The sequence below is a fragment of the Mytilus edulis genome, chromosome 5 (assembly GCF_963676685.1).
Source record: "Mytilus edulis chromosome 5, xbMytEdul2.2, whole genome shotgun sequence".
NCBI lineage: Eukaryota > Metazoa > Mollusca > Bivalvia > Mytilida > Mytilidae > Mytilus > Mytilus edulis.
The window spans coordinates 57,162,811-57,178,826 of record NC_092348.1 but is presented as its reverse complement, the minus strand read 5'-3'; the positions used below and the strand labels follow the sequence as shown (position 1 = coordinate 57,178,826).

General features: G+C 35.3%; 1 long non-coding RNA gene across 1 annotated transcript; it reads left to right on the top strand.

The window, feature by feature from the left end:
* The first annotated feature begins 3,571 nt into the window (after nucleotides 1-3,571).
* LOC139524039 (uncharacterized) lies at nucleotides 3,572-5,328 on the top strand. Its single transcript, XR_011664728.1, has 2 exons — nucleotides 3,572-4,203; nucleotides 4,622-5,328. It is a non-coding gene; the product is annotated as an uncharacterized lncRNA (long non-coding RNA).
* Nucleotides 5,329-16,016: the final 10,688 nt, after the last annotated feature.

Genomic DNA, 16,016 nt, shown 5'->3' with positions numbered 1-16,016 from the left:
CAAAAGGGGGGTTCCAACTATATGTCCCCATTCAAATGCATTGATCGGCCAAAAAACGGGGGGTTCCAACACCTTATACCTCATTTGAAAGCTTATTAAGAGAGGAACAAAATATGTTCCGCAACGCATATTAGAGGAGTACCGACGTACTTAAATGTCGAAATACGCGTGAACATTAAGAAATAGCTTATTTTGAATAATGGAATGAACTGCTGCTACCCGTCAGCCCCTAATCAAGACAATATGTATTTTCCATTCCAACCACACATTCGATATACCTTGGCATATACCAATGTCAAAGTTTCGAAACCGGACCTAGTTCATTTTAAAGGTATCAACCCAGGCTATTTACACTTAAATATTTTCCTGGAATCCAGTCAGGCCCGTCTGGCCGTCACAGAGGTTCCAATATGCCCCTTAACGTAATTTTCCGTATTTACTTCACATTCGGTACTGCTCGGCATATCCCTACGGCAAAGTTCCGAACCGGACCTAGCTCATTTCAAAAGTATTGACCCAGGCTATTTCCAACTTAAATATTTTTCTGGGATCCGGGCCCGCCTGGCCACCACAGTGGTTCAAAGTTGCCCCTTAGCGTAGTTTTCAATTCCTACAACACATTCGGTACTCTTCGTCACATCCCTACGGAAAAGTTCCGAATTGGACCTAGCTCATTTCAAAGGTGTTTACCGAGGCTATTCATCACTTAAATAATGAATCATTCAATATTCATTCCTTAACATTGAATAGTGAACTATTTCATTTAATATTCATTATTGAATTTTGAATAATGAAAAATGAATAATGGACGTACTTCAGCGCGGTCAGTTTTTACTTGCAATATTGGCGCAAATGAAATATGGTTTGTGGTCACAGGGGTAGAATTTAAGCTTTTTTGTGTACTGGCCAGCCGGACCAGTGGACTGAAAATCTACTGGTACGGCTCCAAATTGTTGATCAAATGAAAGATTTGTTTGGCGCAAATTAAATGACGATTGACGCAAAATCAAGGCACTGGTAACGGCAAGTAGTGCTTTGTAAATTTATGTCGGTTCCTTTTCTTACCTATTCTAACATCGGATTTGGAATTCTTCTAAACTGATTGAACTGTGTGTATTGCTGTGTGTTTGTTTATTCTACATTGGCTAGATTTTAGGGTTGAGACCTCACAAAACCTGTTTAAACCCTCCGTACTTTTGCGCCTGTCCCAAGTCAGGAGCCTCTGGTCTAGGTTATTCTTATTTGTTTTATTTTAATTTTGATTTTATTTAAATGTTTCGGGTAATGTATGACATCAACACACGTAATTGACTGATTAGGGGCTTGCTATGGCCCATCTTTGGGTGCGGGATTTTCTCGATGTGTTGAAGAAACATTAGTAACATTCGGCTGTTTTTCTGCTCTTTGGTCGTGTTGTTGTCTATTTGACAACTTCCTTATTTCGATTCTCAATTGTTATGCCCCATTTATGGACATTATGTTTTCCAGTCTGTGACGGTCTGTTAGTCCGTCCGTCCGTTCGTTCGTTCGTTCGTTCGTTCGTTCGTTCGTTCGTTCGTTCGTTTGTTTGTTCGTTCGTTCATCCATCCGCCCATCCGTCCGTTCGTCCGTCTGTCTCGCTTCGGGTTAATGTTTTTGGTCGAGATAGTTTTTGATGAAGTTGAAGTCCAATCAACTTGAAATATTTTTAATTTTTATGTCAAATTAGAGATTTTACCCTATTTTCACGGTTCACTGAACATAGAAAAGGATTGTGCTGATGTGACATCCGTGTGCTATGGACACATTATTGTCTACATAGATGTATATCTTTTAGTTGTACCTCGGAAATCCGAGGTGTTTTCAAATCATGTGTGTTGTAGCATAGAACTGATAGTTCAAAATCTTTCATTTTAATGTCAAAAATATCACAGAACCAAAGTGCCCTGTTAATAGCATCTTCTTTGGTATAGGTGAACTGCAAAAGATGTCTATCTGTAAACTGGAAGTTTCCCCCGAGAAGTTGAAGGAAAATGATTCATTTCATCGAAGCTTGAACATTTTTGCTGACATTTTAAAATGTTAGTTGTGAAATGTACACAGTGCATTCAATTTGGATTGACCTCATACGGTGATTCAAAACCATTAATCTTCCAAGAGGTTTACTAAAGGAAAAATGCTATGAAAATCTTTTGCAAATATATCGGTATTTCATCACTATAAATTTTAAATACATCACGATAAGATGAGGTGTTTAATTGCTTCCTGATTATTATAATTCACGTAGGCTTCAGGCTTCAAATGATATGCACACTCAGTATGCACAGATCATACTATAAAAAATAGAAGATATGCAAATGTATACCAGTTGATCGGTTCATTGATCAGATATACTATTTACTCTTAAAAAAGTGAATAATCAAGTAGAAAAAAAAACCAGAACTGTAAATTATCTCACTTTTGTCGAAACTTGGACTTTTATAGAAAAAGCGATACATAGCGATCCTACATTCCGTCGTTGGCATAGGAGGCGTCCACAAATATTAATTCACTCTGTGGCTAAAATTTAAATAACTTTTTAAGCTATCCTGTATTTCTATCAAACATGGACAGCAACTTGTTTATGATCATAAGATAGTATCCAGAAATAAATTTTGCTGTTAATAGTCCCGTTTATCCGTTTTAACTTATAAATATCTCTTTTTTTTCGTATATCAAGGAGCATAATACAGTGACTTATTCCAGCGGTTCATCCCAACCACCCATTACATAAGTCTTTTTTGGTTTGATGATCTCCAAGGGTAACTATACGTATTTTAGTTTCCAAACTTTGGTCTCAAGTGTAAATCTGATGAAGTTTATTTAAGAATCTCGTTTTATTCGCACTAGAATCGGTATTGTAAGATTCATTTTCCAAATTTTTCCAGATGTTTGAATCATAAAAGTTTTAGTTACATGCACGGACCAAGCAAAAATCGACATTACTTATTTAATATGTACGACTCGGGTGACCATGTTTGACCCGAACGACATTCGTAATAACTAATAATAACAATCTTGTATCTAAGACTGAAATATCAATCAACATTCGTACAAAATCCAATCGATTTAGAGTGAAGACGTCGTAACCCGTCAGATAAAAAAAATATGACCGATTTCATGCTTACAGCCCAGTTATATTGTTATACAGTTCAATTGTTATACTTCATTGTTTCTATTGTTGAAACTCGTGTAAATTGAATAGATCTGTTGTTACGAATAACAATGGCTTTCGACCACAGGGTGTGACGAGGGAGATTTCTGGAAACCCCTGCTTCTACATCCCGCAAACAAAGTCCATTGTTATTCGTACCATTAGAAATTGAATAGTCTTTAAAATTAAATTTGTAAATCAATGTTTTTAATTTTTTTTATTATTATTTCCTGTCTATTTGTATAACTTTATTACAGTATTTGACGTTGCCATCATTTCTTTTTTTTCTAGCAATGATGTGCAGTTTACTATCCATATCCGTATGGACGTTACGCACGGAACTGGTGACACTCAAGAAAAAATATCGCGTCATAAGCAACAATTGGTCACTATATTGTCGTTGCTACTAGAAAACATATAAATTTTACATCAAAATAAAGCTGAATGTCTTGGGAATTTATTTTAAGTCTTGAATGACATTTTAATACAAGTGTATGTGTATAAACCGAACACGATTTTATAAATAACGTCATTTTTCTCGTGTCCCGCGTTACAAATAGATGCCGATATTTGGGCAAAATGTGCTGAAGATTGGTGATTTTTTTCACCAAAAGTCACCATTTTCGGGCAGCGCAACGTTCAACGTCATAGCATTGTGACGTCAAAAAATTGGAACACAACCAGGGTTGAGTTCAATATCGTAGCAGCTACGTACTTGCTAGTCTATAGCTGCTACACGTTCAATAGTCAAAATCTACGAAGCACTACGTAGATGCTACGATATTGAACTCAACCCTGTACTAGAAGCGAAGCAATGGACCCCTGAATGAGATATTAAAAAGTGTCCCACAAGCAGGGAAATATTTTAGCCGAACTTACTATGTTGTGTCGTGTGTACTATTGTTTTTCTGTTTGTCTTTTTCATTTTTAGCCATGGCGTTGTCAGTTTGATTTTGATTTATGAGTTTGACTGTCCCTTTGGTATCTTTCGTCCCTCTTTTACGGACTTGATTTTTATTAACAGAATACTGGTAAGTTAATCAATATTGGTATCATTATTTTGTACAAAGACTCGCCTTTTAAATCATTGTTTTTCCTTTGTTGTTACGTCGGTTTACACAGGTCGAATTTTTCTCATGTCCAAGAATTTGTCACAAGTACAGTTTTCACACAGTTTCCGGCTCTAATCCGTCGAATGAGATTAAATTAATTTGTTTTATTGAATATTTCCTCAATTCTATTAATCGCTTTAAAAAATACACACCTTTCTTCGCATTTTGAGCCTTGAAACATGACAATGCGCCCAGGTTTGCACAAATTACAAACAAAACCGCATGTCCAATAAAATGTCACAAACATGGAACTCCGTTTTTGAAAGTTACACGTAACGTTACAGACGTTTTTTGTTGTTGATAATTGTCAAAATGAAAACTTTTATAATTATTTCAGTGAAAAAAAATGATGTCATCTAAGGAAGGACTTGAACGGTACAAACAAGAAAAGCTTCAAAAGCGACGAGAACAAAGGCTTGAATCTTATTACAGAAATAGAAATCTAAAGGAAAACGAGTATTCTTTATCAGATGAGGCAGTACGCCAAAAACAACATAGAGAGAAACAAGAGAAAGAACAAATGAGACGGGTCAAAGAAACGGAGAGAAAACGGAAATATAGAAAGAGAAAACATGAAAATATCAATGATCAAAGGCAAAACGAGAATTTAAATAAGCGAAATACTTTCGAGAATAGAACAGAAAAACATCGGACATTGAAGAAACTGAAACTGGCCCTACCAAAGAGCCCAGACAGGCGGGTGACAACCATGGTCGCATACTTGCAAAATTCGAACTCGCCGACTGTGAGAAAACTGCAATCTTCTGAAGTGATTTCTTCGCCGGAAGAAATAGAAGAACACAAAACATCAAAAGCCTTGACGGAAGATTTAAAAACAGTTATTGACATCTGTATATAAATTGTATAACTATGATGTAAAACTGTACCTCCTCAGTCAAATAGATAGATAAGAAAGAAAATATATATTACCATTTTATGTACATATAATTGATTGTAATGATTACTGTTTGTTTGTTCTTTGTGTATGTGTTGATGACAATCCAGATTTTGGATTTTTATATCAATAAAATCTTATATCTTATATCTTATATCTGTAAAAGGAAAAGATCGGATGACTCTTTGAAAACGATGAATGTTATCATTTCATCAGTAAGTGGTAAAAAAATCAGTGACAATAAATGCAGAAAGAAACTGACTAGGAAATTGGGATTACCGGTAAGAAAAGTTAGCCGTGGTCATGCAATTAGAACAAGAATACTTAAATCTAAAAAATCAAGCTGGACTTACACAAATAGAAAAACTAGATCAGATGCAATAACACCTGACACGAAGAAACGTATTTATGAGTTCTGGTGTAAGCCTGGTATTTCTCGTCCGACTGGTAACAAGGCAAATATCAAAAGGGTCCGCATTGGTCCGAAAACTTATTCAAGCCACATGACACACATACTAGAAAAAAACACAGACCGATGTGTATTTGGACTTTATCGGAGAAAACCCCTCTATTAGTCAGGGGCGGATCTAGCCATTTAAAAAAGGGGGGGTTCCTAACCCAGGACAAAAAGGGGGGAGGTCCAATTACATGTCCCCATTCAAATGCATTGATTGTCCAAAAAAAGGGGGGTTCCAACCCCCGGACCCCCCCCCCTTCTGGATCCACGCCTGATTAGAATAGCTCAAAGAATGTTCGAAAGGTGCAAACCCTATACTTTGTGCGTCCCGTCCAACCTAAGGACAGACAAACATGTTGCTGCAAGTACCATGTAGAATTTAAAACTGTCTTTAAATCGTGTATGGAATTCCGAAAGAAACTTTTGATAGAAATTAAAATGAACAGAATGAATGCTATTCTACTCCTGTGTACGATTCAATATCTGATGTCGTTAATGCAACATTATGCGAAAACGTTGAAGGTTCACACAATTTACAGTGCCTTAAAAGAAACTGTTCCGATTGTGGAGTTAAAATCTTGAATTTTCTGCCTTGTGAACTTGATGTATCTGACACTGCGGAATTTGTAAAGTGGGAAAAGTTTGAAAATGTAAGCGTTAATGTTAAAGGGAACAAAACCATAAAGAAACTAATGCTCGTGAAAAAAGAAAGTCAAGTTGGTGAATTGTTTTCATATTTCAGAAAACTAATTGAAACTTTTCCAGTGCATCAGCACAGAGCTTCATGGCAAAATGAAAAATTTCAAAAACTTGTTGTTAGAAATCTCCCAGAAAAGCAATGTGTTTGTGTGCGTGACTTTAGTGAAAATTACAGGTGTTCCGAGCTTACTGAGATTCAAACATTTTTCGTTATAAGCCAAGACTTAGTTCATGATCAATACTTTGTTCACCAAGTCCAAAATTATATAGCGGAATATTTACAGTCGATTTCGGTATTTTTACTATTATAAAAATCATAAACCTTGAACGCGGTAAAATGGTAAGGTCCAATGTCATGCAGTTGACATAAAAAAAACTTATCTGTGCATTTCAGGACCACAAGACGCTGCTGGAGGAATTATTAAGAGACAAGCCGACTGTGCCATTTTACGCGGACAGACTTAGATAAGGACAGCAAAAGATCTCTATGAATACGCGAATTCATTTCTAACACAACCGAGGTCACATTGTAAGAGAAGAATATTCCGATATGCGGAAACGATTCACCGTGACAACAGACTGTCTTTTAAGCCGGTGCCTAGCATTTGATCTCTTCACCAAGTAAAGCTAGTCGTGATTCTGCTAAAGGGTTGATGAATATCAGTGAATTGTCTTGTTTCTGTGTAAACTGTTGTCATCACATGTATGACCAGTTTCTAATTCGATAAAAACTGGTGGTTATACTGAATGGGAAAAGAAGCGAGAATACAGAGCGGATGCACAAGAAAATGAACAAGTGTCTTTGCAAGAATTAGTTTCGTTTGGTCAATTAACTGCGTTATATACTGACGACGATGAGGAGGAGTACTACATGCTGAAAGTAGAGAAAAGCATGGAGACGTTACGCATTGACACAACGGATTCTTGGGGATCTTTACTCCCTGCGGGAACACCTATGTTTCGTGGTCTATATTACAACAAAACGAACTCGCCTTTTCTATATCGTCTTGTGAACAGGAAAGCGGTTGTACCTGCTGCGTCAGTGGTTTATATTTGTTCGGAAGTAACCGCAAACAATGTCATTCGAATCACAGAAGAAACACATTTAAATGTTTTAGAATATATTTTAATGAAATAAAATGCTAGAAATTTATTAATCAGTATTTATCCCTATAAAGAAACAGTAGTTATAGAAACCAATAATATATGAAAATATATACATGTACATGTAGGGAATGCTTTAAAGAGGTAAAAACGAATGGGGAGACAATCGCGACAAACATAAATTCATACGTTCGTTTAACAACAAGCGACTTGGATAAAACTTCAGTCAAAAAGTGTATTTCGACGTTATTTTAATGTAGCGTCAGGTATCACCAGTATAGTGCGTAACGTCTGACTAAAAAATCATAAAGGGATCTATGTCGCCATTTTGAATTGCATTCCCTACTTTTTATAAAAAGATGGTGGAGGGGTATTATCTTTTCTGGTCTGTAGGTCCGTTCGTTCGTGCATTCGTGCGTTCGTCTGTCCGTTCGTCCCGCTTCTGGTTAAAGTTTTTGGTCAAGGTAGTTTAATTTTGATTTTATTCAAATGTTTCGGGTTAACGTAAATATGGATATCGTACTATATATATATATAAGCTTATTATCGACTCCTAGTTATCGACTCCTAGGAGTCGATATTAAGAATTGAACGATGGACAGTTAGTGCGTGAAATTTTCTTGCTACCTGATTGGAAGATATTACGAGACGTGAATAATCAAAGTTTATTGATTGGTTAGGACAATCCAAACCTAGTTAATGTCCTTCAATCCCGTAGATTATCGGATCTGTCCTCTCTATTTTAGCAATTAGATTTTGCCTGGTCATTAATCATGCATATTCATGATATTGGTACACAGGTAACTTTTATCTATAAATAGTCGAATCTTCTGGAGTTTCGTAAACAACAACGTTAAACGATATATACTACTTCATAACGTGTGACCTCACATGTGTGGTAACATTTGTTGATTGGTGCACGTGGCTATTCTAGTAAATGAATTAATCTACAAAGCGAGAGCACTTTCCATTTTCATCAGCTAAGAGTCGACTAGCCCTTTTTGAAAGGCTAATAAAATTGAGAATGGAAATGGGGAATGTGTCAAAGAGACAACAAACCGACCAAATAAAAAACAACAGCAGAGGGTCACCAACAGGTCTTCAATGTAGCGAGAAATTCCCGCACCCGGAATTAATGCTTGTTAATATACTATTGAAACGCAAACAGTTTGTAAAATTTAAAAAATGGAATCAAGGGCAGTTTAATTGGATAAAAAAATATATCTTATTCTGTTTGAACAAATTGATTATGTCATTCCATTCCTGTTCATCTAGTTTAATAATGAAATCTTATCTGGTTTGTTTTCACACATGCACATGCGCTTGTATGTAACATATGAGGGTGTGACAGGGTGTCACATGTATTATTTTACCGTTATTCGTCATCATGCATGAACGTACCTGAGCGTCATTCGCCCCGAAGATATGAAAGCAACTACATCGGATTGAATGACAAACTAGTTATAAATTGGGTTTTGCTTGTCTCTTCTCGGTGTAATTAGGTCCGTTCGCACACAAGTTTTATTCAAATTCCAGTAGAATTGATCATTCAATGAGTAAAACATTGAAGATTTTAAATGAAAAATATCAATCCTAGCCTTCTTTTAGTGGTTACAATCCTTGTGATTAAATTTCATAGATTTCTATTCACTTGCACTAAAGTTATTGTCCGGAAACCAAGTGTCTTCGGAGAACGCTGACGACGACAACGTGACAACCAAATTGCGGTCGTATAAAACACAGACCAAAAAAACGAACGAACGGACGGACGAACAGACGAGCGGTTAAACAGACCTGAAATCATAATGCCCCTCTACTATTGTAGGTGGGGCATAACAATAAAGTTAAATTAGTAAAGGAGGTATAGACGAAAAAGGTAATTTTCAAATAACTTTATTTGTTAATTGTTCTAAGCCCACGGTAAAAAATATTAAAAGTATTATTATGCCCCATTTATGTTTTCTGGTCGGTGTGACCGTCCGTCCGTCCGTCTGTTCGTTCGTTCGTCCGTTCCTCCGACCCGCTCCAGGTTAAAGGTTTGGTTAAAGTTTTTAATCGAGGTAGTTTTTGATGAATTAACTTGAAACTTGTAAAACATGTAAATTGTTCTTTATGATATGATCTTTCTAAATGTAACGTCAAATTATAGATTTTACCCCATTTTCACGGTAATGAACAGATTGAGAAAATGATAGTGCGTGTACTTGGGACACATCCTTGTTCTGATATGTTTTTGCATACAATTTATTCTAGATTTAATCTTTTTAAAATTAAAATAAAACAACATACGTTAAAGGATTACATTGTGAAAGGTGAACAATGGTGAAATAAGTCAAATTATTATTTCAAAACAACTTTGAAAGACACAATTATTTTAAAACGACATAAAGCTTAGGTAATGACTGTTAATCAACAGATTGAGTGTGTTTGACACCAAAGCTGTCAAGTGAAGCCATGCACTGAAAGTGAAATGGGTCAGTTAATTTGAGTTTACACAGCTATAGTTGAACTTCTTGTCCAAAGAGAAATATGAATTTACCGGTATTGCAATCGCTTAATTATGATATCAGTCTGTATGCTTTGAATCCTGACGAAAACGGGTCATTTTCAAAATTCCCGGGTTATCTATTTTTCTAAGGTTACATCCGCAGGATACGGACCAGAAGACGTCATACTGATCGACTTGACACATGATTTTTTGTGTAAAATTTTTTATTTACAATTTTTCCATGTCTTTATAGGCAAGCTTTTCACAGACAAGTGACTGTGTGTCGGACTATCGGGCTGTCGGATTATAGGACTGTCGGACTATCGGTCTGTCGGATTATAGGACTGTCGGACTACAGTACTGTCGGATTATGGGACTGTCGGATTATGGATCTGACCCCCGTCAATGCACGTAATTGACTGATTAGGGGCTTGCTAAGGCCCATCTTTGGGTGCGGGATTTTCTCGATGTGTTGAAGACCCATTAGTAACCTTCGGCTGTTTTTCTGCTCTTTGGTCGTGTTTTTGTCTATTTGACATTCCTTGTTCCGATTCTCAATTGTTATGCCCCAATTATGCACAATTATGGACATTATGTTTTCCAGTCTGTGCGTCTGTTCGTCCGTCCGTCCGTTCGTTTGTTTGTTTGTTTGTTTGTTTGTTTGTTCGTTCATCCATCCGCCCATCCGTCCGTTCGTCCGTCTGTCCCGCTTCGGGTTAATGTTTTTGGTCGAGGTAGTTTTTGATGAAGTTGAAGTCCAATCAACTTGAAACTTAGTACACGTGTTACCTATGATATGATCTTTCTAATTTCAATGCCCAATTGGAGATTTTATCCCAATTTCACGGTCCACGGAACATAGAAAATTGATTCTGAGGTAGGCCTGGCAAACTTTTTTTTGTTTTAAAAGATTTAAAAAGATTTTTAAACACAAATTGCTTTTTGTTAAATAATTTGAAATTTCTGTATTTTATAAGCATCCTCCCAATTTAAATACTAGTAATTGCACTATTTACGTTTTCATGAAAATTGGCACACATAATCTTCTTGCGTAATCAAACTAGATAGCCTTTAAAAAAAGAGGGGTCCATGAACTCGTTTTCAAGTTAAATAAGTTTGAATGATAAAAATAAGTCGAAAACTGAATCTGTCCCCGATAAGTCATAGTTTGACGTCGTGAAACTAACAATCTACGTTAGAAACGTCATTACCTCCCCTGTAACTGTATCGTATGCCCTTTTAAAATATTATTGTTTTGAGTTATGTGTAGTGAATCTAAATAAAGTTTATTAAAAAAAAAAGTTCAGTGACAAGTATCTGACCAACTGACTCAATGGAACTGAAGGCATATGCATCCTTTGACGGATTGATATGAATAATTATGTATAGTATTCCAACATTCTATCAGTCCCGACTATATTACAGTCAACTTGTTCGCCTGATCATCTGTTTGGCGCTTTATTGCGATTCTTCATCTCAAAGTCAAAGTTATGCCTTCAATTCGGAGCAAAAAAAAAAATAATTCGTAGGCAACGGCGGAAATATAAAACTATGTAAGAATGAATTCTAAAATTGATGGCATACATTTTCTGTTTCTCAGGTATGAAGTATAAGAATAAGAGGTGTCCGCCGTATTAAAATTAAGTACAAAGGCTGTCCTACAACTGAGAGGCACACATAATATAAAAAAGAAGATCTGGTATGATTGCCAATGAGACAACTCTCCACAAGAGACCAAAATGGCACAGAAATTATCAACTTTTGGTCACCGTACGGCCTTTAACAATGAGCAAAGCCCATATCGCACAGTCAGCTATAAAAGGCCCCTATATGACAATGTAAAACAATTCAAACGAGAACACTAACGGCTTCATTTATATAAAAAAAAATGAACGAATAACAAATATGTAACACATAAACAAACGACAACCACTGAATTACAGGCTCCTGACTTGGGACAGGCACATACCGCGCTGAAGTACGTCCATTATTCATAGTTCAATATTCATTATTCAATAATGAATAATGAAATAGTTCACTATTCACTATTCAATATTACAAAATGAATAATGAATAATGAAATAGTTTATGTTTCATTATTCAAATTGAAGCGGTGAATAGTGAAATAAATATATAAAAAAAATTACTGTGACACTATACCTATATCCTGATTCGCAATAAACAAAAGTGGGTTTACACAGGATCTAAATGCCACAATATGCGTAAAAATGAGGAAATACATGAAGCTAATTTTGAATAATGAAATGGAAATTTTGAATAATGAAATGGACTAGCAGGACCCTTCAGCCCCTAATTACAGATATATTTTATACCTCGATCGAAAGCTTATTAATAGAGGAACAAAAGGTATATAGTCAATATGTTCTGCAACGCATATTACAGGAGTAACGAAGGACTTAAATATCGATATACGCGTGAACATTGAGAAATAGCTTATTTTGAATAATGGAATGGACTGCTGCAACCCTTCAGTCCGTAATCAAGACAAAATTTATACACCAAATGAAACTTATTGATAGAGGAATAAACTGAGTAGAAACGATATGTGCCTTAATGACCATTATAGGGTTTACGGAGGACCTAAATGCCAAAATACGCGTGAAAATTAAGAAATAGCCAATTTTGAATGATGAAATAGATATTTTGAATAAAGGAATGGAATGCTGTGACCCTTTAGCCCCTAATTATAAATAAACCTTATACCTCATTAGAAAGCTAATTACGAGAGGAACAAAATGTATATAGTCAATATGTTCCGCAACGCATATTAGAGGAGTAACGAACGACTCAAATATCGAAATACGCGTCAACATTGAGAAATAGCCATTTTGAATAATGAAATGGAAATTTTGAATAATGAAATGGACTAGCAGGACCCTTCAGCCCCTAATTACAGATATATATTATACCTCGATCGAAAGCTTATTAATAGAGGAACAAAATGTATATAGTCAATATGTTCTGCAACGCATATTACAGGAGTAACGAAGGACTTAAATATCGATATACGCGTGAACATTGAGAAATAGCTTATTTTGAATAATGGAATGGACTGCTGCAACCCTTCAGTCCGTAATCAAGACAAAATTTATACACCAAATGAAACTTATTGATAGAGGAATAAACTGAGTAGAAACGATATGTGCCTTAATGACCATTATAGGGTTTACGGAGGACCTAAATGCCAAAATACGCGTGAAAATTAAGAAATAGCCAATTTTGAATAATGAAATAGATATTTTGAATAAAGGAATGGAATGCTGTGACCCTTTAACCCACTAATTATAAATAAACCTTATACTCATTAGAAAGCTAATTACGAGAGGAACAAAATGTATATAGTCAATATGTTCCGCAACGCATATTAGAAGAGTAACGAACGACTCAAATATCAAAATACGCGTGAACATGAAGAAATAGCAAATTTTGAATAATGAAATGGAAATTTTGAATAATGGAATGGACTGGCAGGACCCTTCAGCACCTTATTATAAATATATATTATACCTCAATCGAAAGCTTATTATTAGAGGAACAAAATGTATATAGTCAATATGTTCCGCAGCGCATATTAGAGGAGTAACGAACGACTCAAATGTCAAAATACGCATCAACATTGGGAAATAGCCAATTTTGAATACTGAAATGGAAACTTTGAATAATGGAATGGACTGGCATGACCCTTCAGCCCCTAATTACAGATATATATTATACCTCGATCGAAAGCTTATTATTAGAGGAACAAAAGTTATATAGTCAATATGTTCTGCAACGCATATTACAGGAGTAACGAAGGACTTAAATATCGATATACGCGTTAACATTGAGAAATAGCTTATTTTGAATAATGGAATGGACTGCTGCAACTCTTCAGTCCGTAATCAAGACAAAATTTATACACCAAATAAAAGCTTATTGATAGAGAAATAAACTGAGTAGAAATGATATGTGCCTGAATGACCATTATAGGGTTTACGGAGGACCTAAATGCCAAAATACGCGTGAAAATTAAGAAATAGCCAATTTTGAATAATGAAATACATATTTTGATTAAAGGAATGGAATGCTGTGACCCTTTAGCCCCTAATTATAAATAAACCTTATACCTCATTAGAAAGCTTATTACGAGAAGAACAAAATGTATATAGTCAAGATGTTCTGCAACGCATATTAGAGGAGTAACGAAGGACCTAAATATCGAAATACGCGTGAACATTGAGAAATAGCCAATTTTGAATAATGAAATGGAAATTTTGAATAATGGAATGGACTGGCAGGATCCTTCAGCACCTTATTATAGATATACATTATACCTCGATCGAAATCTTATTATTAGAGGAACAAAATGTATCTAGTCAATATGTTCCGCAACACATATTAGAGGAGTAACAAAGGACTTAAATATCGAAATACGCGTGAACATGTAGAAGTAGCAAATTTTGAATAATGAAATGGAAATTTTGAATAATGGAGTCGACTGGCAGGACCCTTCAGCACCTTATTATAGATATATATTATACCTCAATCGAAAGCTTATTAATAGAGTAACAAAATGTATATAATCAATATGTTCCGCAACGCATATTAGAGGAGTAATGAACGACTCAAATATCAAAATACGCTCCAACATTGACAAACAACCAATTTTGAATAATGGAATGGACTGGCAGGACCCTTCAGTCCCTAAGTATAAATATATATTATACCTTGATCGAAAGCTTATTAATAAAGGAACAAAATGCATCAAGTCAGTATGTTCTGCAACGCATATTAGAGGAGTAACGAAGGACTTAAATATCGAAATACGCGTGAACATTGGGAAATAGCCAATTTTGAATAATGAAATGGAAAGTTTGAATAATGGAATGGACTGGCAGGACCCTTCAGCCCCTAATTACAGATATATATTATACCTCGATCGAAATCTTATTATAAGAGGAACAAAATGTATCTAGTCAATATGTTCCGCAACACATATTAGAGGAGTAACAAAGGACTTAAATATCGAAATACGCGTGAACATGTAAAAATAGCAAATTTTGAATAATGAAATGGAAATTTGGAATAATGGAGTGGACTGGCAGGACCCTTCAGCACCTTATTATAGATATATATTATACCTCAATCGAAAGCTTATTAATAGAGTAACAAAATGAATTTAATCAATATGTTCCGCAACGCATATTAGAGGAGTAACGAACGACTCAAATATCAAAATACGCACCAACATTGACAAACAACCAATTTTGAATAATGGAATGGACTGGCAGGACCCTTTAGTCCCTAAGTATAAATATATATTATACCTTGATCGAAAGCTTATTAATAAAGGAACAAAATGCATCAAGTCAGTATGTTCTGCAACGCATATGAGAGGAGTAACGAAGGACTTAAATATCGAAATACGCGTGAACATTGGGAAATAGCCAATTTTGAATAATGAAATGGAAAGTTTGAATAATGGAATGGACTGGCAGGACCCTTCAGCCCCTAATTACAAATATATATTATACCTCGATCGATAACTTATTGATAGAGGAACAAAATGTATATAGTCAATATGTTCCGCAACACATATTAGAAGAGTAACAAAGGACTTAAATATCGAAATACGCGTGAACATGTAGAAATAGCAAATTTTGAATAATGAAATGGAAATTTGGAATAATGGAGTGAACTGGCAGGACCCTTCAGCACCTTATTATAGATATATATTATACCTCAATCGAAAGCTTATTAATAGAGTAACAAAATGTATTAATCAATATGTTCCGCAACGCATATTAGAGGAGTAACGAACGACTCAAATATCAAAATACGCACCAACATTGACAAACAACCAATTTTGAATAATGGAATGGACTGGCAGGACCCTTTAGTCCCTAAGTATAAATATATATTATACCTTGATCGAAAGCTTATTAATAAAGGAACAAAATGCATCAAGTCAGTATGTTCTGCAACGCATATTAGAGGAGTAACGAAGGACTTAAATATCGAAATACGCGTGAACATTGGGAAATAGCCAATTTTGAATAATGAAATGGAAAGTTTGAATAATGGAATGG